Source organism: Hyperolius riggenbachi, chromosome 12 (assembly GCF_040937935.1).
Source record: "Hyperolius riggenbachi isolate aHypRig1 chromosome 12, aHypRig1.pri, whole genome shotgun sequence".
Taxonomy (NCBI): domain Eukaryota; kingdom Metazoa; phylum Chordata; class Amphibia; order Anura; family Hyperoliidae; genus Hyperolius; species Hyperolius riggenbachi.
The window spans coordinates 77,246,825-77,269,759 of record NC_090657.1 but is presented as its reverse complement, the minus strand read 5'-3'; the positions used below and the strand labels follow the sequence as shown (position 1 = coordinate 77,269,759).

Genomic DNA, 22,935 nt, shown 5'->3' with positions numbered 1-22,935 from the left:
CCTCTTGCTCGTCACTTTGTTGTTGTTGTTCCTAACCACTTGCACAAGACCCTTGGAACCATGGATGAAGGACACCTTGACTGGTCGGTGAGAGGCCTAGCCTTTTCACTGACCTGTGTCCTTGATCCATGGCTCCGAGGGTCATGTGCCAGTGGTTAGGTTTTGGAAGCACTTTAATTTTAGGGACTGGTGTCCCCGAAAGACACTACCTGGGTCACAACCTTGTGCCTGTTGCACTAGACCTGTAGTCCTGCACCTCTGCCATCGGTTCCTCTTGCTCGTCACTTTGTTGTTGTTGTTCCTAACCACTTGCACAAGACCCTTGGAACCATGGATGAAGGACACCTTTACTGGTCGGTGAGAGGCCTAGCCTTTTCACTGACCTGTGTCCTTGATCCATGGCTCCGAGGGTCATGTGCCAGTGGTTAGGTTTTGGAAGCACTTTAATTTTAGGGACTGGTGTCCCCGAAAGACACTACCTGGGTCACAACCTTGTGCCTGTTGCACTAGACCTGTAGTCCTGCACCTCTGCCGTCGGTTCCTCTTGCTCGTCACTTTGTTGTTGTTGTTCCTAACCACTTGCACAAGACTCTTGGAACCATGGATGAAGGACACCTTGACTGGTCGGTGAGAGGCCTAGCCTTTTCACTGACCTGTGTCCTTGATCCATGGCTCAGAGGGTCATGTGCCAGTGGTTAAGTTTTGGAAGCACTTTAAATTTAGGGACTGGTGTCCCCGAAAGACACTACCTGGGTCACAACCTTGTGCCTGTTGCACTAGACCTGTAGTCCTGCACCTCTGCCGTCGGTTCCTCTTGCTCGTCACTTTGTTGTTGTTGTTCCTAACCAGTTGCACAAGACCCTTGGAACCATGGATGAAGGACACCTTGACTGGTCGGTGAGAGGCCTAGCCTTTTCACTGACCTGTGTCCTTGATCCATGGCTCCGAGGGTCATGTGCCAGTGGTTAGGTTTTGGAAGCACTTTAATTTTAGGGACTGGTGTCCCCGAAAGACACTACCTGGGTCACAACCTTGTGCCTGTTGCACTAGACCTGTAGTCCTGCACCTCTGCCGTCGGTTCCTCTTGCTCGTCACTTTGTTGTTGTTGTTTCTAACCACTTGCACAAGACCCTTGGAACCATGGATGAAGGACACCTTGACTGGTCGGTGAGAGGCCTAGCCTTTTCACTGACCTGTGTCCTTGATCCATGGCTCCGAGGGTCATGTGCCAGTGGTTAGGTTTTGGAAGCACTTTAATTTTAGGGACTGGTGTCCCCGAAAGACACTACCTGGGTCACAACCTTGTGCCTGTTGCACTAGACCTGTAGTCCTGCACCTCTGCCATCGGTTCCTCTTGCTCGTCACTTTGTTGTTGTTGTTCCTAACCACTTGCACAAGACCCTTGGAACCATGGATGAAGGACACCTTTACTGGTCGGTGAGAGGCCTAGCCTTTTCACTGACCTGTGTCCTTGATCCATGGCTCCGAGGGTCATGTGCCAGTGGTTAGGTTTTGGAAGCACTTTAATTTTAGGGACTGGTGTCCCCGAAAGACACTACCTGGGTCACAACCTTGTGCCTGTTGCACTAGACCTGTAGTCCTGCACCTCTGCCGTCGGTTCCTCTTGCTCGTCACTTTGTTGTTGTTGTTCCTAACCACTTGCACAAGACTCTTGGAACCATGGATGAAGGACACCTTGACTGGTCGGTGAGAGGCCTAGCCTTTTCACTGACCTGTGTCCTTGATCCATGGCTCAGAGGGTCATGTGCCAGTGGTTAAGTTTTGGAAGCACTTTAAATTTAGGGACTGGTGTCCCCGAAAGACACTACCTGGGTCACAACCTTGTGCCTGTTGCACTAGACCTGTAGTCCTGCACCTCTGCCGTCGGTTCCTCTTGCTCGTCACTTTGTTGTTGTTGTTCCTAACCAGTTGCACAAGACCCTTGGAACCATGGATGAAGGACACCTTGACTGGTCGGTGAGAGGCCTAGCCTTTTCACTGACCTGTGTCCTTGATCCATGGCTCCGAGGGTCATGTGCCAGTGGTTAGGTTTTGGAAGCACTTTAATTTTAGGGACTGGTGTCCCCGAAAGACACTACCTGGGTCACAACCTTGTGCCTGTTGCACTAGACCTGTAGTCCTGCACCTCTGCCGTCGGTTCCTCTTGCTCGTCACTTTGTTGTTGTTGTTCCTAACCACTTGCACAAGACTCTTGGAACCATGGATGAAGGACACCTTGACTGGTCGGTGAGAGGCCTAGCCTTTTCACTGACCTGTGTCCTTGATCCATGGCTCAGAGGGTCATGTGCCAGTGGTTAAGTTTTGGAAGCACTTTAAATTTAGGGACTGGTGTCCCCGAAAGACACTACCTGGGTCACAACCTTGTGCCTGTTGCACTAGACCTGTAGTCCTGCACCTCTGCCGTCGGTTCCTCTTGCTCGTCACTTTGTTGTTGTTGTTCCTAACCAGTTGCACAAGACCCTTGGAACCATGGATGAAGGACACCTTGACTGGTCGGTGAGAGGCCTAGCCTTTTCACTGACCTGTGTCCTTGATCCATGGCTCCGAGGGTCATGTGTCAGTGGTTAGGTTTTGGAAGCACTTTAATTTTAGGGACTGGTGTCCCCGAAAGACACTACCTGGGTCACAACCTTGTGCCTGTTGCACTAGACCTGTAGTCCTGCACCTCTGCCGTCGGTTCCTCTTGCTCGTCACTTTGTTGTTGTTGTTTCTAACCACTTGCACAAGACCCTTGGAACCATGGATGAAGGACACCTTGACTGGTCGGTGAGAGGCCTAGCCTTTTCACTGACCTGTGTCCTTGATCCATGGCTCCGAGGGTCATGTGCCAGTGGTTAGGTTTTGGAAGCACTTTAATTTTAGGGACTGGTGTCCCCAAAAGACACTTGGGCAGCTATGCCCTGCAACTCTTCCCGCACAAAGTTGGTGGTTGGTGTTCCTCAACACTGACCGGGCTATACCATAGAAATGTTTTGTCTTCTATGTTGGAAGAATATTTTCATGTTGAAAAGGTTAATAATTGTTTTTTATAAAAAAAAAAATTGTTTTTACATACCTCAGTGTGATGAGTAGTTGTTCTTGTGGTGTGACTGCTCTCCTGAACGTGGTATCCTTCTTCCTTAGGTCATCCTTCACCATCTCCAAGAGGGTATCAAACCTGTCAGGAGATGGAAAGGAAGAAGCTGTAAAGTATGTTGTGGGACAAGGTGTTGGGTGGAGGATGGGGGAGGTGTGTTTACAGAGGTTTGGGAGTGTTGTGGAGGGTGGGGGTGTAGTGTATAGCTAGGTATACAGGGGTGTGGGGGTCAGGGTGGTGTGTTTAGCTAGGTATACAGGGATGAGGTGTTGTGGGGGTGAGGGTGGGGTGTTTAGGGATGGTGGGGGTTGGTGTATTTAGGCCTAAATACTTACAGGGGAATAGACATCCGAGTGTAGCTGTAGAACTTCTGTGGGTGTCGTCTGAGGTCCTGGTGGAGGGCCTGGAACTCTCCCTTCCTCTGCCTCCTGGCTAGTAGAGGGTGCACCCACCATCTCCTGCGAGGAGCATGCCTTCTCCCCACATAGTAGTAGGTGAACAACAGGAAGGAGAGAATTCCCAGGTAATACGAGTAAAACATGACTGGATCCATGGTCCCAACTGCAGTCTCTGTATCCACGGATGGTCTCCACACGTCCACCTGTCTCCAACAATGACCCCAGAGCTTCTGCTGACCTCCCAGACCCCAGGTATTTATACAGGTTGTTATCTCTTTAAGAAACCGGATCCGGACCGCAACCGTGTTCATACCGCACGGAAAACGGATGCAAACAGACCGGATCCGGACCTGATCCGGATAGGAACCGTACGGATTAGGTCCGGTCCGGATCCGGTGCAGTCCGGACATCCGTTCCGGTTTTTACAAAACCGCAAGTGTGAACGGGGCCTTAGGCATGGTCACATCTGCTGAGCACTGCCTGACACCACCCTCCCCGCATTGCAACTCAGCAGTCCAAGCACACTGTTCCTCCCTTGCACCCCATCGTCATCCTGCTGCCTGCTTCCTCTCTATCACACGATGCATGTTATTGCGCAATGACGTGACATTTCCTAGCGAAGAGGCAGCCAACAGGGAAAACCCACCACCACCACAACCGCAACAAAGGTAACACTGGGACCCCCTTTTACACCCCTCACACCAAATTCAGCCCCTGAGCGCTACCGGACACCTCTCCTCCCCCCGCATTGCAACTCACCTGTCCAAGCAGCTGTTCCGCCATTGCTTCCTATCTTCATCCTGCTGCCTGCCTCTTTTCTATCACCCGATGCATGTTATTGCGTAATGACATGTAATGTGTCATAGCGCAGAGGCAGCCAACAGGTAAGAAGACAGAGAGTGAGGATGGAGCAGCGCGCAGGAACAGGTGAGTTGAAATGCTAATCATGCTGAGGCCTGGTGAGCATAGTAGAGCTGTGGGGGATGATCAAGGAAGGGGGGGGGGCAGCAGTGTGGGGGGCCTGGCAGAGCTTGAGGGCTCTGGGGCAATTGCCCAACTTGTCCCAATGGTAGGGCAGACCCTGAGTCTCTGCACCAGTACAGAGATATGGTTGTCTGCGGCATTAGAGGAGATGCAGCAGAGCTCACTGCAACCTTATGGCAGGGAAGGCGAACACCCTACATGCTGTGCAACTTGGTGTACTGTTTATTGATGTAGAACAATCTTGGTATAGATTTAATTTAAGAAGCACCATTGGTTTATAGCATTAATGTACTGGATGCAGCCTTACATGTACAGAGAAAAGGCAAATATTGTCACAATTCAACAGTGAAGGGCCTGCACATGACAAGAGTCTCGGTTCCATTATAAAGAGCTGCGTGTTCATTCTCCGAGTGAGGTCTTAGTGCGTCGCTAGAGATGCTGCTCTAAACATGTGTCAGCGAGATGGATGGATTTATTAAGTGAGGGAGGCTCACTGTGACAGTCCAGGCTGTGTAATATACAGTTAAAGAGCCTCATAGAGCAGAGGGGATGTGGGAATCAGCGGAAAGGAGAAGCAATGCTTGAACTTATCATACATCTCGCTGGGAGCCTGACAGGGGACAGAGAGCAACACTGAGTAACACTTATCATCGGCATCTGGCCAAGCAATGTTATACAGGAAAAGTACTTCATAAGCCATGATTTATAGCCTTTTACTGTGCCACCAGCAAACACTTCTTCTGACTGGGATAACATCTCATACTGTATAAATGTCTAGTCTAAGTACCATAATAAAACCGATGTAATATTCTGTTACTGTCTAGACAGAAAGTGAGGCAAACTCTTACAACTGGGGCACAGACTGAAATAAAAATCCTTAATAGTTTCCAACCCCTTTCCTATAGCCGTAAAGGGTACCAGAGATGAATTTAGAAATTCTTCTTTTACTTACCTGGGGCCTCTTCCAGCCCCCATAGGTTTGTATGTCTCTACCTGTCCTCCGTGGACTTCTCTTCGCTCAGCTGTTCGGCTCACTACTGCAGCCAAGTCACCCAGTCGTGCAATCCTGCGCATGCGTTGGCCCGGCGGCACATGTCCTTGAACATGCTCCAGTGGGCCAGAGCATTCTGCCCATGCGCGTCTCCCAGACATGATGTAGTGCGCATGCGCAGAAGGATGCACACCGCCGGGCCCATGCATGTGACTTGGCTGCTAGTGTGCCGAAGAACTGAGCAAAGAGGAGGACCAAGAGGATGGGACATACAAATCCAGGGGTCTGGAAGAAGGCCCAGGTAAGTAAAAGAACAATTTTTAAATTCACCTCTGGTATCCTTTAAAGAGGCACTGTAGTGAAAAATAGTAGAATGCAGTACATTATTCAAGTAACCCACTTTTATGAGAATTTTTCTGGTTTCCGCAGCAGGAGCACTTTCTATATACACCTTTATATTGGTCCTTTCCCAGTGATGCTTTGCCTAGGCTCATTTAGATATTAAAAATTCTACACCCCCTCTCTAGAGCCTTCTGGGAGACCAGGTATATTTTTTTCTAGGCAAACACTGACTAAAATCATTATAAATTAATATTGCGGGGGAAAAAAAATCTATTTTATTCATTCAATTATTGTCATTACAGTTCCTCTGTAGGCTTTCCTTAAATTTGGAAAAAAAACATAACTGTACTTGTTATTACCCATACAGTTACCATATTTGCTTTTGTGCACAAGTAATATTGTCAGTTTACAATTCACAGGTTCCCAAAGTCCAGTTTATCTACTCTGACAGCTGTCACTGCTTTTTACTGCATAGCTGCTGTATTTATATATTAAAATCTATCTAGTGATCTCTACTCAGCTCTTTCTGCTTCTCAGCTCAGTAAAGCTTAAGGTCCATACACACGCCGGACTGGAGGCAACGACGGGTCCGCCGTCACCTTCCGCTGGGTGGGCATTTCAGGGACAGTCCGGCGTGTGTACAGTCTGTCGGCGGACTGATACGGCTGTTTCTGAACAGCCGTATCAGTCTGCAGACAGACCAGTGTTCTCCCCAGGCTCTTTTAGCCGGGTGCTCCACCCGGCTAGATTTTGTGACCACCCGGCTGTCATCGGCTCACCTCCTCACCTATTCCTATGCTGTAAGCACAGTTGCCCTGCATTTTCAACTCGCCCCACCCGGCTACTTTTTCATGCCACCCGGCTACTATTTCATGCCACCCGGCTGAAAAAAAATTCTGGGGAGAACACTGCAGACTGTACACACGCCGGACTGTCGCTGGAACGCCCACCCAGCGGGAGGTGACGACGGACCCGTTGTTGCCTCCAGTCCGGCGTGTGTACGGACCTTTAGTTTCGGCAGTTAGGTAATGTTTACTTAATATATCTGACAAAGGAATGTAAACAAAAGATAATGCTATCACCTCTACAGATGTGGCCAGAAGCTGCCCACTGAGCTTTCCACTGGAGAACAAAGTGCACTGGAAAGACAAGGGTTGATTCAGTAAAAAGTACAATCTGGGCCAAGCGAACAAAGTAGGAAAACATCCTCTGAAGAAGCAATGGACTGTTGCGATACATGTGAGGGGCAGCACGGCTGGTGTTTTCCTGGGGACGTTTGTGGTAAGATACTGTTACTTTTTTATTTAAGAGGTCTCTGCGCCATTTGCACGCAAATAGTAGCCTTCTCTACTGTCTCCTACATTTCATACACCAGGACCGGGTGTCTGCATTTTATATACCTTTGGTTTCCTACTTTGCTCGCTTGGCCCAGATTGTACTTTTTACTGTATCAGCCCTTGTCTTTCCATTGTTATTTTGTGATTTGCATCATAGATCATTGTATTTACCATGACACTATGCCCTGCTGCATGTAGTAGTTTTTAATTGTTTTTATTTGACACGTTACCTATTTAATAAAGATTTTTGTACTTTGGAGAAAAGATTTCTCATTTAATATTGCCAAATGGATGGCATTTTCTCTGGTGCATAGAGAAGCAAATGATCTCTGCAATAGGATATGTATTTCTATTTGGGAATTAATTACTGTACACCTATTATGCTGCACTACAACTTAATTACTTGCTTTGTGTGGGTCAATAGCATTTTTCCTTTAGATATTAATAAATACTTTGGCTATAGTGAGAACTCTTTGCTAGCTTCCATGTGATTGCTTCCAGCTAAATTAGCACCCACTAATAACCATGAGCTGTGTCTTAAAGCTATAAAACTCCTGTTGGTCTAAGGCACATTTGAATTCCCTGTAGAACTGGCGCACACAGATGTCAGTAAAAATAAACAGTCTGCACTGGTACATATGAAAAAAGGGGGGGTGTCACAAATGCATCAGCAATGGCTCTGTCTGCCCTTAGGGTGAGATTTGGCAAAGGAAAATGCTGAGCAGCCACACCAGCTCTGCGTTCATCTTATACAAAAAGCTGTTTTGGCTCTCGGATGCGAAGACAGAGAAAAAAAATGTAGAAAATGTAGACGGATTATTGGCAACACTGGTTTAATGTGAACAACGTATGTTTTCTGCATGTTTACAAAAATCATTGTTTCGTGCAAAAAATATTTTGACGCAATTATAGTCAGTGCAAAAAAAAAAACTCAATGTGAGCATGGATATGGATGCAGCCGATGTGCCTAGGAAGCAATCGGGAATCTTAAAGGGATATTTAAGTCTGAAAATGTTTTTTAACTTACCATATTTTTCAGAATATAAGATGTATCTGCATCCACGCTGTCCCTGTACGCTAGAGGTGCATGTGCGGTGGGACTTACGCATGACATTGCAGAAGATGTAGGACCCGGAGCAAAGGGGGAGAGGATCGCGGCGGCAGGAACAGGTATAGTATGGAAGTGTACTGCAGTGTAGTGTAGTTAAGTGCAGTGAAGTGTAGTTTAGTTAATTGTACTGCAGTGTAGTTTAGTGCAGTGTAGTGTAGTTTAAGTGTAATGTTGTATATTGCTGTGTAGCATAGTTGGTAGGGCAGCAGGGATAATCGTAGTGTAATGTAACTGGTAGGGGCAGCAGGGATTAGTGTAGTGTAGCTGGGCAGTATAGTGTAGATCAGGCTTTCTCAACCAGGGTTCCTTGAGTACTCTGCAGGGGTTCCTTGGCATTTTCCCCTATCGTGGGGGAAGTATGATAGAGCACAATATAATAGGGGGTACTGTAACAAGAAGCACTAAATTGGGGGCTCAGGAGACAGTATAATGAGTGGCAGTGTAATAGGGGTAGTGAAATAAACAGCCACACATACTTTTAAAGACCATGCCTCCTGCAAAATAAATGCAGGGGTTCCTTAAGATCAAATAATGGGTTGCAGGGGTTCCTTGAGATCCAAAAGTTATTTGCTGGGTTCCTCCAGGGTAGAAAGGTTAAGAAAGGCTGGTGTAGATAGAGTAGCTTAGATACAGTTTTTTGGGGGGTAAAAGCCCCATAAAATGTCCCTGCAGAGTAGACGCACCTAGGTTTATTTTTATTTTTCCTGATTTGTGCCCTCTAAACCTAGGCCGGAGCTTCTTATATTCCGCAAAATACGGTACCTGGGGCTTCTTGCAGCCCTCTGGAGTCTTCCTGTGCCCATGACGTCCTCCTGACTCCCTGCGACGAGCAGTGGCAACCTACACTAAGCTGGCCCTTTCGCCGCCAGTCGCCAGCTACTGCGTATGTACTGCCCCGAGCTGCGCACACCCTGATCACGCTCCCGCGGCCAAGAGAGCTCTGAACTTGAGCAGTAGTGATTTATGCTAAATACAGCTCTCCGACAATGCAGCTGTCCTTGGTAGGTTTTGAGGCTCCATATCACTAGAGTTCTTGGGGCCCCATATAAAACTTGCCCTCGGGCTCCTTAGTTACACCACTGATCAAAAGACTCCCGCCTCCTGCAAATGCATTGACTAAGCTTATGCGCTTCTCAGCCCATATACACAGGTGCTGAGAACTGCATGCAATAAAGACATCAGTTCCACATAAAAGCAATATGTATTAGCAGGTACGCCTTGTGCAGTCTTCTATCATGGTACCCACTCTAACCTCTCTTGAGCATTACCCCATATGGTTAAAGGGGAACAAGTATGCTATGTGACTTGTGAGAAACCAACAATTGTATATTCTGGAACTGATGTCTCTATTACATGCAGTTCTCTACCGATGTGAGTATACGATTGTCTTTTTTCTTGCAGGTCGCTCGCAAGTCACGTAACACCTAGGTTCTCAACGTGTGGTACGCATACCCCAGGGGGTACTTCTGATGGTTCCAGGGGGTACTCGGGCTTGATATACTTAACCAAGAATAACAAATTTAGAGTTTTAGAAAATGATAAGTCATGATAAGTCATATTAGTATTTTAGCTAATTAAAAGCAATAGTAAATGCTTGGAAATTGTTTAGAACCAATTATCATGTGCTAAGATTAAATATATATTTGTCAAGGGGTACTTTTGATAATGTTTACTATGCTAGGGGGTACTTGGTGAGTACGGGGTTTTAAAAGGGGTACAAACCAATAAAATGTTGAGAAACACTGACGTAGCATACTTGTTCCCCTTGAACTGCTTGAGGACCAAAGGCTTACACCCCCCTAGTGACCATGCCATTTTTACAATTCAGCACACTGCAGCTTTAACAATTTGCTGCAAGGCCATACAACTTAGCACACAAATGAATCTGCCTCCTTTTATTGCGACCAACAGAGCTTTCTGTTGGTTGCGTCTGATTGCTGCTATGATGACATTTTTTTTAAAATGTATTCAATAGTAAGTATAATAACCTTGGGGGAGTCGTGGAACCCAGTCTCTAAACACAGGAGAGCACAAAAACAAGAGGTTGGCCTTCAACACTGTGAGTTATGTCTGTGATTTGTGCTGGCTGGTTGTGAGACTGCTGGTTAGTAGAGTTCCAAACTCTACTGTCCTTCTAATTAAATACAGGGCATGCAGGATTTGCAGATTATCACACTGTCTTTAATATACATTTTACACAACATCACAACTTTTTTGGACATGAGGCTGTATGACAGGGGCGTAACTACAAATCATGGGCCTTCCCCAGCAAAACTTAGATAAAGCCCCTTAATATTTGCAACCCTTCCTTTGCCTTCCCTTGGTGACCCTCACAGCCTGGGGGCCCATCTTACAATGCACATAAAACAAATGTGGCCATCAGGATCCTCAAACCCATAACATATGTAGCCACAAAAACACCTGATCAGGAGAATCAGAGAAAGGGAAGGTTAGTAGTAAGCCCCCCCGCCCCCCCCCCCCCCCCACACACACACACACACCTCTGGGCCCCCCTGCAGGGCCTGCTCCACCCTAGTTACACCTCTGCTGTATGCCGTACAGCAGATTGTTAATGAGGAGAGCTGAAATGTTGTTTGGCGTAGCAGAACCACAAGTTAGATACTTGTAGTATTGATAAAACATTGTTTTTGCATGTAGCAATAACAGATATGATAGAACGATCCTGTAAGTGGAAATGACAGAAACCAGAGTACATTACATGAATTCGATTTGGGTATTGGGTATCTATGTTGTCAAGAATCACTTTGTGTTGTGAGAGCTGTCTGCTGTCTGAGCCCCCTCCTCTCTCATTCATTTGCAGTCGTTAATGTAGTGCTCAATTTTGGTTCCCTCTAGGCCTCTGTAACACTCCCCATCAGACTTGAGACTGGCTGCATTTAATAGGCAGCGTAAATAGAAGTTAGTGTACCGTTCACTAACATCTCTATCTATTGTCCGGAGATTAAATACATGCCACAAATGGTTCACGCTTCATCTGCCTGCAAACCTTGTTTCACTGCTCCCGACTCTGACTGTAGAGAAATATTAAATTAATTTGCAGGTTGCAAGTATGCAGCAAGGAAGGAAAAAAAAGCTTTGTACTGCGGGGCATCTGAAGACAACATTAATCATTGTGTGGTGCCAGCAGAATTCTGAGTGATTGCAGAAGAGCAGATTCATGTCAGCTTGGATCTAGGTTTGATTTTTGGCAATACTTAAAGCTTAACTACCACTAAAATGAAAAATGTGCATGTATCAATACAGTACATGTTAGCATTACTAAATTTCACTATTGCTTCAAGCAAAATATTACCTCTTTTCAACATGAATCCTAAACTTCTGCATATGACCTAAAGTCAGATTATACATGGGCAATCTGGTTAAGGGCTCTGCCTCTGCCATAGGCAACCTGGGTTTGAATCTCGGCTCTTTCTGTTCAGTAAGCCAGCACCAAGTCAGTGAGGAGACTTTGGGCAAGACTCCCTAACAGTGCTACTGTCTATAGAGCTGGCACTTTGTGGCTGCAGATCAAGCACTTTGAATTCACCAGTAGAAAAGTGCAATATTAATGTTCTGCGTGTGGTGTGAAAAACTATTTGCCCCCTTCCTGATTTCTTATTCTTTTGCATGTTTGTCACACCTAAATGTTTCTGTTCATCAAAAACCGTTAACTATTAGTCAAAGATAACATAATTGAACACAAATGCAGTTTTAAATGATGGTTTTTATTATTTAGTGAGAAAAAAAAACTCCAAATCTACATGGCCCTGTGTGAAAAAGTGATTGCCCCCTCCCCCCCCCTTGTTAAAAAATAACTTAAAGCACCTCAAAAGCTAGACATCATGCCAAGATCCAAAGAAATTCAGGAACAAATGAGAACAAAAGTACTGTGATTGAAATCTATCAGTCTGGTAAAGGTTATAAAGCCATTTCTAAAGCTTTGGGACTCCAGCAAACCACAGTGAGAGCCATTATTCACAAATGGCAAACACATGGAACAGTGATGAACCTTCCCAGGAGTGGCCGGCCGACCAAAATTACCCCAAGAGCGCAGAGAAAACTCATCCGAGAGGCCACAAAAGACCCCAGGACAACATCTAAAGAACTGCAGGCCTCACTTGCCTCAATTAAGGTCAGTGTTCACGACTCCACCACAAGAAAGAGACTGGGCAAAAACGGCCTGCATGGAAGATATCCAAGGCACAAACCACTTTTAAGCAAAAAGAACATTAAGCCTCGTCTCAATTTTGCTAAAAAAAACATCTCAATGATTGCCAAAACTTTTGGCAAAATACCGTGTGGACCGACGAGACAAAAGTTGAACTTTTTGGAAGGTGTGTGTCTCGTTACATCTGGCGTAGAAGTAACACAGCATTTCAGCAGAAGAACATCATACCAACAGTAAAATATGGTGGTGGTAGTGTGATGGTCTGGGGTTGTTTTGCTGCTTCAGGACCTGGAAGGCTTGCTGTGATAGATGGAACCATGAATTCTACTGTCTGCCAAAAAATCCTGAAGGAGACTGTCTGGCCATCTGTTCGTCAACTCAAGCTGAAGCGATCTTGGGTGCTGCAGCAGGACAATGACCCAAAACACACCAGCAAATTCACCTCTGAATGGCTGAAGAAAAACAAAATGAAGACTTTGGAGTGGCCTAGTCAAAGTCCTGACCTGAATCCTATTGAGATGTTGTGGCATGACCTTAAAAAGGCGGTTCATGCTAGAAAACCCTCAAATAAAGCTGAATTACAACAATTCTGCAAAGATGAGTGGGCCAAAATTCCTCCAGAGAGCTGTAGAAGACTGGTTGCAAGTTATTGCAAATGCTTGATTGCAGTTATTGCTGCTAAGGGTGGCCCAACCAGTTATTAGGTTCATGGGGCAATCACTTTTTCACACAGGGCCATGTAGGTTTTGAGGTTTTTTTCTCACTAAATAATAAAAAACATCATTTAAAACTGCATTTTGTGTTCAATTATGTTATCTTTGACTAATAGTTAACGGTTTTTGATGAGCAGAAACATTTAAGTGTGACAAACATGCAAAAGAATAAGAAATCAGGAAGAGGGCAAATAGTTTTTCACACCACTGTATATATATATATATATATATATATATATATATACACACACACACATTAATATATTAGAGTCTACCAAAAATCAATCTCTAAACAGTGTCCATTCTCACTAGACTGGTTGCCACGTCTGCTCTGATCACCGCTGTGCAAATATTCTCGTGCTGCTGCTGCTGAGCCCTCTGCTTGGTCCCGGTAAGCAGATCAGTGCCAGACTGAGGTGTAGGAACCCCTAATGGATTGAAAAAGACCAATGAGTATCCTTACTTACAGGGAGGATTCTCATTGGTTCATGGTTGACCAATGAAAATTCGTGGCTGGTGCAGGACTTTTGTCTAGGAGAAGGTGATATAATTTTCAATATTGACAACCGCTATTGAGGGGTGTTTGGGAGATCTGTAGGAATTACTTCTGGAGGGAGAGGGAGAGAGAGAGAGAGAGAGAAAGAGAGAGTGTGTGTGTGTATACGTGTGTGTGTGTGTAGAGAGAGAGGGGGGGGGGGTAAATAGTGACCTTTAAAGAGGAACTCCAGTGAAAATAATGAACAAAAGAGTGCTTAATTTTTACAATAATTATGTATAAATGATTTGGTCAGTGTTTGCTCATTGTAAAATCTTTCCTCCCCCTGATTTACATTCTGACATTTATCACGTGGTGGCTTTTTTGGCAGTTGGAAACAGCTGTTAGTTCCTACAATGCAACATGGTCCTGACATCACACTGTGGGAGGGGTTTCAACACAATATCAGCAATACAGAGCCCCTGATGAGCCCCCGTTTGAGAAAAGGAAAAGATTTCTCATGGGAAAGGTGGTATCAGCTACTGATTGAGATGAAGTTCAATCCTTGGTCACGGTTTCTCTTTAACTACTGGTCTGGCTGCAGCAATCTGACAATAGTAGTACACTTGTAGCACCTGATGAAAAAGATAAGTGCACTCTCTATAGTATCTTCCTTCTGCTTTTTAGAAATGTGTAGCAGTCAGGTGCGAGAGTTCATATTTTAGCTGGATTTAAAGTACCTATTTCACAAAAAGAATTTTGTGGTTTGGAATAAATTTTACAATGTCAAGGTCATCTGAAAAGTGCATTGATGGACGCCATGAATGAGCCAATTTAAAAATGGATGGAAACTTCAAAGTGTGATAACAATGAAGCCTTAATTCCACAGCTATATCACACTTTATTTTAGCAGATTGTTCTAATGAGCTCTATATATAGAACGATTAGGGGGCTCATATACCAAGATTGTTCTAACTGTAGCACAAACTGCTGAAAAAGTTAATTCTGGCCATAAGAGAAAGGTACCAGGACACACAATGCATCACTTTGCTGTGTTTGGGGTCATATAACAATAACTGAAGAGTATGCATACTGCATCACGGCAATGGTGTTCCCTGACTACATGACACTTCACTTTTCTGACAATTATCCTTCAATTTTAATGGAAGTAGCATTCTAGCATCTTGTGATTGTAATTCCTGTGTTAAGATATCCCAGATTTGTATTTACTTCAGCTGCGGCCACTTGGCATTCGAAAAGCTTGCTTAAGTTATTATCAACCAGAATTATTATTATTTAGTATGCAGCCTGTTTCTAGGGGTGTGCCAGCCGTGCGACCGCCCTGAGCGCTGAGGGAGGGGGGGGGGGGGGGGCGCTGTGATGGAGTGGGGAGCCACAGTCTCACTGGGACTCAGCCGCAGGGAGGTTATCCTGACTTCTCCCTTCCTCTCCCCGGGGCCACCCTCCTTGCTTCCCCCTCCGCTGCAGAGTAAGCACATGGAAGCCTCCTATTGAGCAACTCACCTCCTTCCGCTCCAACAGCCGATCACTTGCCACTGGTCTCCTCTGCATAGCCGCTGATCAATGGCTATGCAGAGGAGACCAGCGGCAAGTGATTGGCAATTGGAACGAGGAGTGGGGTGAGTCGCTCAATAGGATGCTTCCCTGCCTTACTCTGCAGTGGAGGGGGAAGCCTGGAGGGCCAGGCCCCTGGAGAGGAGTCGAGGGAGAAATCGAGCCGTCCTCCCTGCGGCTCACCCCTACATCACCTATGGGGGGGCACCTACCTATCTAACATATATTACTGGCTACCTATACTGGGGCACCTATGTCTGCCTACCTATACTGGGGGGACCTATAGATGGCTACCTATACTGGGCGCAACTAGACTTGGCTAACCTATACTGGCTCCACGGGGAGGGGGGCAATTTTTACACCCTCTCCCTGGGTACAATTTAGCCTAGAAACTGCCCCGTTAGTATTGGAATAGTGGCGGCATATTCCGCAGCATTGTACAGAGTATATTATCTTTTCCCTTAACTGTCCCCCAGAAGGGCTCACAATCTAATCCCTGCCTTAATCATATGTCTATGTGTGTATCGTGTAGTGTATGTATCATAGTCTAAGGCTAATTTAGGGGGAAGCCAATTAACTTATCTGTATGTTTTTAGGTTGTGGGGGGGGGGACGGGACACAAATGCCTGGAGGAAACCCACACAGACACGGGAGAACATACAAACTCTGTACAGATAGTGCCCTGGCTGGTATTGGAACTGGGGACCCAGCGCTGCAAGGCGAGAGATTGCTAACCACTATGCCACCATGCTGCTAGGTTCCCAAGTCCTTTTCTAACTCTGATGTTCCCAGCTGCATGCCATTTAGTTTTCATGGTGTTATGCTATTGGCACAACCAGGGGCATAATTGCAAATCATGGAGCTCCCCACCAAAACCTTGATGGGGCCTCCCATGGTTCATTTCCCAATCGGAAATGCAGATGCTGCAGCATTTTAGGGGAGATTGTGCTTCAATGTTAAAGAGAAACCGTGACCAAGGATTGAACTTAATCCCAATCAGTAGCTGGTACCCCCATTCCCATGAGAAATCTTTTCCTTTTCTCAAACGGATCATCAGGGGGCTCTGTATGGCTGATATTGTAGTTAAACCACTCCCACAGTGTGATGTCAGGACCATGGTGCTGATATCACACTGTGGGAGCCTTGTTGCATTGTGGGAAATAACAGCTGTTTCCAACTGCCAAAAAAGCAAGCAGCAGCTACTTCCAGGGACATGACCTGCCAGCAGTAAAAATGTCACCATGTGATAAATGTCAGAATGTAAATCAGGGAGAGGAAAGATTTTCAATGGGCAAACACTTACAAAATCATTTATACATAATTATTGTAAAAATTAAGCACTTTTGTTCAATACGTTATTTTCACTGGAGTTCCTCTTTAACACTGTGTCGAGCATGCCGCTGCAGAGGTTTTCCGGCCGATCAGGACCCGCCAGAATTCATTTACTTGTTGAATTGTAACCTTTAGATACTAGCTAGCACTATGCTAGCTAGTATTGTCTTCCGGCACCCCCCGATTGCCCACAATTCCACCCCCCCCTCCCACGATCGCCCGCTGGATACATTACCACGCCGGGATCCAGTGATCAAGCAGCCTCCAGCTCAGCTCCAGTCCTCACTATGGGGAGGATCGGGACTGCGCATGACGTCGGTGACGTCAAGATGTCATGTACGATCCTCCCCATAGTGAAGACTGGAGCTGAGCGGGGAGGCTGCCCCTATCGCGGGATCCGGGCAAGGTAATGTATCCAGCAGGCAATCAGGGGGGATCCGGACACAATACTAGCTAGCCTAGTGCTAGCTAGTATCTAATGGTTACAATTAAACTAATAAATTAGCGCGGGGGGGGGGGGGGGCGGGCGGACGACTAATAGTGCAAATCCTCCTGAGCGGCGTAATGCTCAGGAGGTTAAGTATAGGAAAATTGAAAAAATCGCTTTAAAAAGCTCTGCGCATATCAATTTTCCTAGCGTTTTTCTTGGCAAAATCTAGGCACCAGAGGTTCTGGATGTGAGCCTGGCTTCAGGGGCATAAAGAGATCGTTTCATATTCAGTAGTGATGCATTGTGGGAAACTTACAGCTGAATTAGTGCAAACACCTTATGTTTTAAGAAGGCAAATTACAATCTGACTTGCAGATAGTTTGGCTACGCTCATAGTAGTGCACTGCGGTGTAGCTTAACGGCGACTCTGTAACATGGCTCGCTGCACTGCAATGAACCACCAATGTGACATTCACAGTGCGGCGGGGGCATTGTGGTACAATGGAGTGCAACATGGTAACAAACTGCATGCAATATGTTACCATGTGTAATGTGTGGCGGGTGGGAGCCGCTTTCCCAATCTATTGCATTTCTGCTGTCATAGGTAACACAAAGGTCACTCTAACTGTGGCCTAGCTGACAGTAGTTTTTTTTTTTTTATTCATCTATTTTTTCAGCATATAAATGTCAAACTTACCCAATTGATAGTGATGCCTGTGTTTATTTGCATCACATGATTGCATCAAACCCTAGCAAATTATGAGATCATCTCTATGAATTTGTCCTTTAGCACATGATTATTGTTCCTTGCGCTGGCTTACTAAATATCCCTGACTGCGTGCTCAGGGTTAATGCCTTGCTGCTACAAGCTTCAGTTCTACTACAGTAGTGCACTGCAGAGCGATATATGATCTCACAGATTCTGGAAATTGCCCATGCTGCTGTCCTGGCAGAGTGACTAGCCATACACTCCATCACACAGGCAATGTCTTGCTGAGCACCCTGACAGCGAACCAGTTAAGAGCTGTAACAAGATGATGTGGCTAATTAAACAAGTGAGAAATGGTTAGATCAGAGATTGTTGCATATCCTGCTGCTATGTTAAAATACTTTACTCAGTGAATAGTAATAGCAGTTAATAGTTGCTTTATGTGGATAGTATTGCGCACTTAGCTATTTTCAAATCTGTTATATAAACCATTAATATGTATATATTTAAAGCAGACCTGCAGCAAATAAAAACATAGAGGTGTCATTGGGTGAGGCAGCCAATACTATGATGTCACTGTCACTCATCTAAATAATCTTCCTCAACAATGTCACTACAGCGGCTATTGATTGTTTTTTGGTTGTGTGCTTTAGGTCCTGCAAAGGCATTATGATTGGCTGCCTACTAAATGTGGCCACAGTCATGTGGCGAAGGGCATGTATTACGGTTTTCAAAAGCTCAGCAAAACAGCATGGGCCTGATTCACAAACCGGTGCTAACAGTTAGCACGCTGGTGAAAAGTCCTTTATCACGCCTAAACTCGGTTTAGGCATGATAAGTTTAGGTGTGATAAGTTTAGGTGTGATAAGTTTAGGCATGATAAGTTTAGGTGTGATAAGTTTAGGCGTGATAAGTTTAAGCACCAACTGGGTTAGCACCGCAGTGCACAGCTGATCAAAAGTTTTGCACTAGCAAAGTCTGGTGCACTTCGCATAGAGTTTAATGGCGCAGCTTTGCGTACGGGACTTTGCAAGCGAACTAAACTTATCTAAACTTAGCATGCCTAAACTTATCACACCTAAACTTATCATGCCTAAACTTATCACACCTAAACTTTCTTTTCACCAGCGTGGTGCAATGGTTATCATGCCTAAAGTCTCTAACTGGGTTAGCACCGCTTTGTGAATCGAGCCCCATATGTCAATCTGGCATGACATCGGATGGAGAAACCTAGCACCGATAGCCCATGTTAATCAATGGGCTGTTTTACATCTAATGTGTTTTCATGATCATGGTAACACAATGGGCCTGATTCACAAAGCGGTGCTAACAGTTAGCACGCTGGTGAAAAGCCCTTTATCATGCCTAAACTCAGTTTAGGCATGATAAGTTTAGGTGTGATAAGTTTAGGTGTGATAAGTTTAGGCATGATAAGTTTAGGTGTGATAAGTTTAGGCATGATAAGTTTAAGCTCCAACTGCGTTAGCACCGCAGTGCACAGCTGATCAAAAGTTTTGCGCTAGCAAAGTCTGGTGCACTTCGCATAGAGTTTAATTGCGCTGCTTTGCGTGCGGGACTTTGCACGCTATCTACACTTATCTAAACTTAGCATGCCTAAACTTATCACACCTAAACTTATCATGCCTAAACTGGCTTTTCACCAGCGTGGTGCAATGGTTATCACGCCTAAAGTCTCTAACTGGGTTAGCACCGCTTTGTGAATCGAGCCCAATGGGCCTGATTCACAAAGCGGTGCTAACAGTTAGCACCCTGGTGAAAAGCCCTTTATCATGCCTAAACTCAGTTTAGGCATGATAGGTTTAGGTGTGATAAGTTTAGGTGTGATAAGTTTAGGCATGATAAGTTTAGGCATGATAAGTTTAAGCGCCAACTGCGTTAGCACCGCAGTGCACAGCTGATCAAAAGTTTTATGCTAGCAAAGACTGGTGCGCTTCGTATAAAGTTTAATGGCGCTGCTTTGCGTGCAGGACTTTGAAAGCGATCTAAACTTATCTAAACTTAGCATACCTAAACTTATCATGCCTAAACTTATCACACCTAGGGCTTGATTCACAAAGCGGTGCAAAGTGTTTGCACGCCAGTGAAAAGCCCCTTATCACGCCTAAACTCACTTTAGGCGTGATAAGAAGAAACTCGCGCGAAGTTACCGCGCGTACGCGCGTAAGTGCGCGCGCAGCACCCGACGCTTCGCGCGAAGCTCCCATTAAGCCCTATGGGACTTTGCGCGCGTTCTCACGCGCGAACGCGCGTACGCGCGGTAACTTCGCGCGAAGAGCAGGAAAAAGCGGTGATAACTCAGTGGTGAAAAGGTCATCACGCCTAAAGTCTTTTAGGCGTGATAACTGGGTTATCACCGCTTTGTGAATCGAGGCCCTAAACTGGCTTTTCACCAGAGTGGTGCAATGGTTATCATGCCTAAAGTCTCTAACTGGGTTAGCACCGCTTTGTGAATCGAGCCCAATGGGCCTGATTCACAAAGCGGTGCTAACAGTTAGCACGCTAGTGAAAAGCCCTTTATCATGCCTAAACTCAGTTTAGGCATGATAACTTTAGGGGCCTGATTCACAACGCGGTGATAACTCAGTTATCACGCCTAAAAGACTTTAGGCATGATAACCTTTGCACCACACTGGTGAAAAGCCAGTTTAGGCGTGATAAGTTTAGGTGTGATAAGTTTAGGTGTGATAAGTTTAGGCATGCTAAGTTTAGATAAGTGTAGATAGCATGCAAAGTCCCGCACGCAAAGCAGAGCCATTAAACTCTATGCGAAGTGCACCAGACTTTGCTAGCGCAAAACTTTTGATCAGCTGTGCACTGCGGTGCTAACGCAGTTGGTGCTTAAACTTATCATGCCTAAACTTATCACACCTAAACTTATCATGCCTAAACTTATCACACCTAAACTTATCACACCTAAACTTATCATGCCTAAACTGAGTTTAGGCGTGATAAAGGGCTTTTCACCAGGGTGCTAACTGTTAGCACCGCTTTGTGAATCAGGCTCTAGGGGCTCGATTCACCAAGCGGTGCAAAGTGTTAGCACCATGGTGAAAAGGCCCTTATCACGCCTGGGGCCTGATTCACAAAGCGGTGCTAACAGTTAGCACCCTGGTGAAAAGCCCTTTATCACGCCTAAACTCAGTTTAAGCATGATAAGTTTAGGTGTGATAAGTTTAGGTGTGATAAGTTTAGGCATGATAAATTTAGATGTGATAAGTTTAGGCATGATAAGTTTAAGCACCAACTGCGTTAGCACCGCAATGCACAGCTAATCAAAAGTTTTGCGCTAGCAAAGTCTGGTGCACTTCACATAGAGTTTAATGGCGCTGCTTTGCGTGCGGGACTTTGCGCGCTATCTACACTTATCTAAACTTAGCATGCCTAAACTTATCACACCTAAACGTATCCCACCTAAACTTATCACGTCTAAACTGGTTTTTCACCAGCGTGGTGCAATGGTTATCACGCCTAAAGTCTCTAACTGGGTTAGCACCGCTTTGTGAATCGAGCCCCTAAAGTCACTTTAGGCATGATAAGAAGAAACTCGCGCGAAGTTGCCGCGCGTACGCGCGTAAGTGCGCGCGCAACACCCGACGCTTCGCGCGAAGCTCCCATTAAGCCCTATGGGACTTTGCGCGCGCGCGCTTACGCGCGGTAACTTCGCGCGAAGAGCAGGAAAAATCGGTGATAACTCAGTGGTGAAAAGGTCATCACGCCTAAAGTCTTTTAGGCGTGATAACTGGGTTATCACCGCTTTGTGAATCGAGGCCTAGGTGTGATAAGTTTAGGCATGATAAGTTTAGGTGTGATAAGTTTAGGCATGATAAGTTTAAGCACCAACTGCGTTAGCACCGCAGTGCACAGCTGATCAAAAGTATTACTTCGTATAAAGTTTAATGGCGCTGCTTTGCGTGCGGGACTTTGCAAGCGATCTAAACTTATCTAAACTTATCATGCCTAAACTTATCACACCTAAACTGGCTTTTCACCAGCGTGGTGCAATGGTTATCATGCCTAAAGTCTCTAACTGGGTTAGCACGGCTTTGTGAATCGAGCCCAATGACAGCTTGCTGCTTTATTCCAGATGTTGTGTACATTTTTGTAATCAATGTATTGTAAGCGCATACATATGATTAAACACATACAATTGTGCAAAAATGCACCACGAAACGTGCACATGAAAACCTGTTCATTTTTGCAACTGACAAATGGGAAGGCAGCCGAGGGCAAATTTTTTCATAGTATATTCAGCCTCTACGGATGAGGTCATTTGGGCGCAGGGATCGGGAGGCATCAGATAGCCCAATCTATGAGTTGGGCACCCATTGTGGATAGTAGCCGAACAGCTACTACATAGGAAAGAATGGTTGTAGACGATCATAGACAATCGGTTACAACTAGCGGTTGTTTGGGCACCAGGACCTCTTCATGTAGTGGCACTATGTGAACCCTTCTTGTGGTAACACTCAACCAGTGCCGGGACAAGGTTTTCCAGCACCAGAGCCAGAGATTCCTAAGTGAGTCCCCCACCCCTGAATTATGCCCACCCTAGTATAGGGAGCAGCAGAGCAGGATCATCCACCAGGCAGCCCGGGAAGGTGTTTGGGGCCTAGTGGGTGTCAAGGGGCCTACCAGCCTTCTTCTCTGATCTCTCTCCATTTCAGCTTACCAAAAAGGCCACAAGGTGGACCCAAATCTACTACCTTGCCTAGGGCTCCATTACATGTTAATCCATCTCTGGGGAGCAGATGTGTCCCTAGTCTTAAGTAGGTTCCCCCTCAGTATAGGCAGCAATATGTACCCAAAGTATCAGGTAGGTTAAGTGTAAGTGGTCAAATGTGCCCCAAGTATTAGGTAGGTTCCCAACCCCACTATAGGTAATCAGATGTGCCCCTGAATTAGGTAACCCCCTTCCTCAGTATAGATAGCAGATGTGCCCCCAGTATTAGGTACCCTCTTTCCTCAGTATAGATAGCAGATGTGCCCCCACTATTAGGTGCCCCCCTTCCTCAGTATAGATAGCAGATGTGCCCCCAGTATTAAGTATCCCCCTTTCTTTGTATAGATAGCAGATGTGCACCCATTATTAGGTACCCCCTTCATTAGTACAGATATCAGATTTACCCCCAATATTAGGTACCCCCCTTCCTTAGTACAGATAGCAGATGTGCCCCCAGTATTAGGAAGGTTTCCAACCCCACTATAGGTAACCAGATGTGCCCCCAGAATTAGGTACCCTCCTTCCTCAGTAT

The 22,935-nt window shown here is 45.7% G+C and overlaps 2 long non-coding RNA genes across 4 annotated transcripts in view; one reads left to right on the top strand and one right to left on the bottom strand.

The window, feature by feature from the left end:
* LOC137542007 (uncharacterized) overlaps nt 1–22,935 on the bottom strand; it is a 256,415-nt gene that overhangs the window by 206,036 nt on the left and 27,444 nt on the right. The window lies entirely within an intron of this gene.
* Nucleotides 1–22,935, top strand: part of LOC137542006 (uncharacterized) — a 213,966-nt gene that overhangs the window by 190,024 nt on the left and 1,007 nt on the right. For both annotated transcript variants that reach the window (XR_011025324.1, XR_011025323.1), the window contains one exon: nt 8,189–8,319. This is a non-coding gene — a long non-coding RNA (uncharacterized lncRNA). The remainder of the gene's footprint in view (nt 1–8,188; nt 8,320–22,935) is intronic.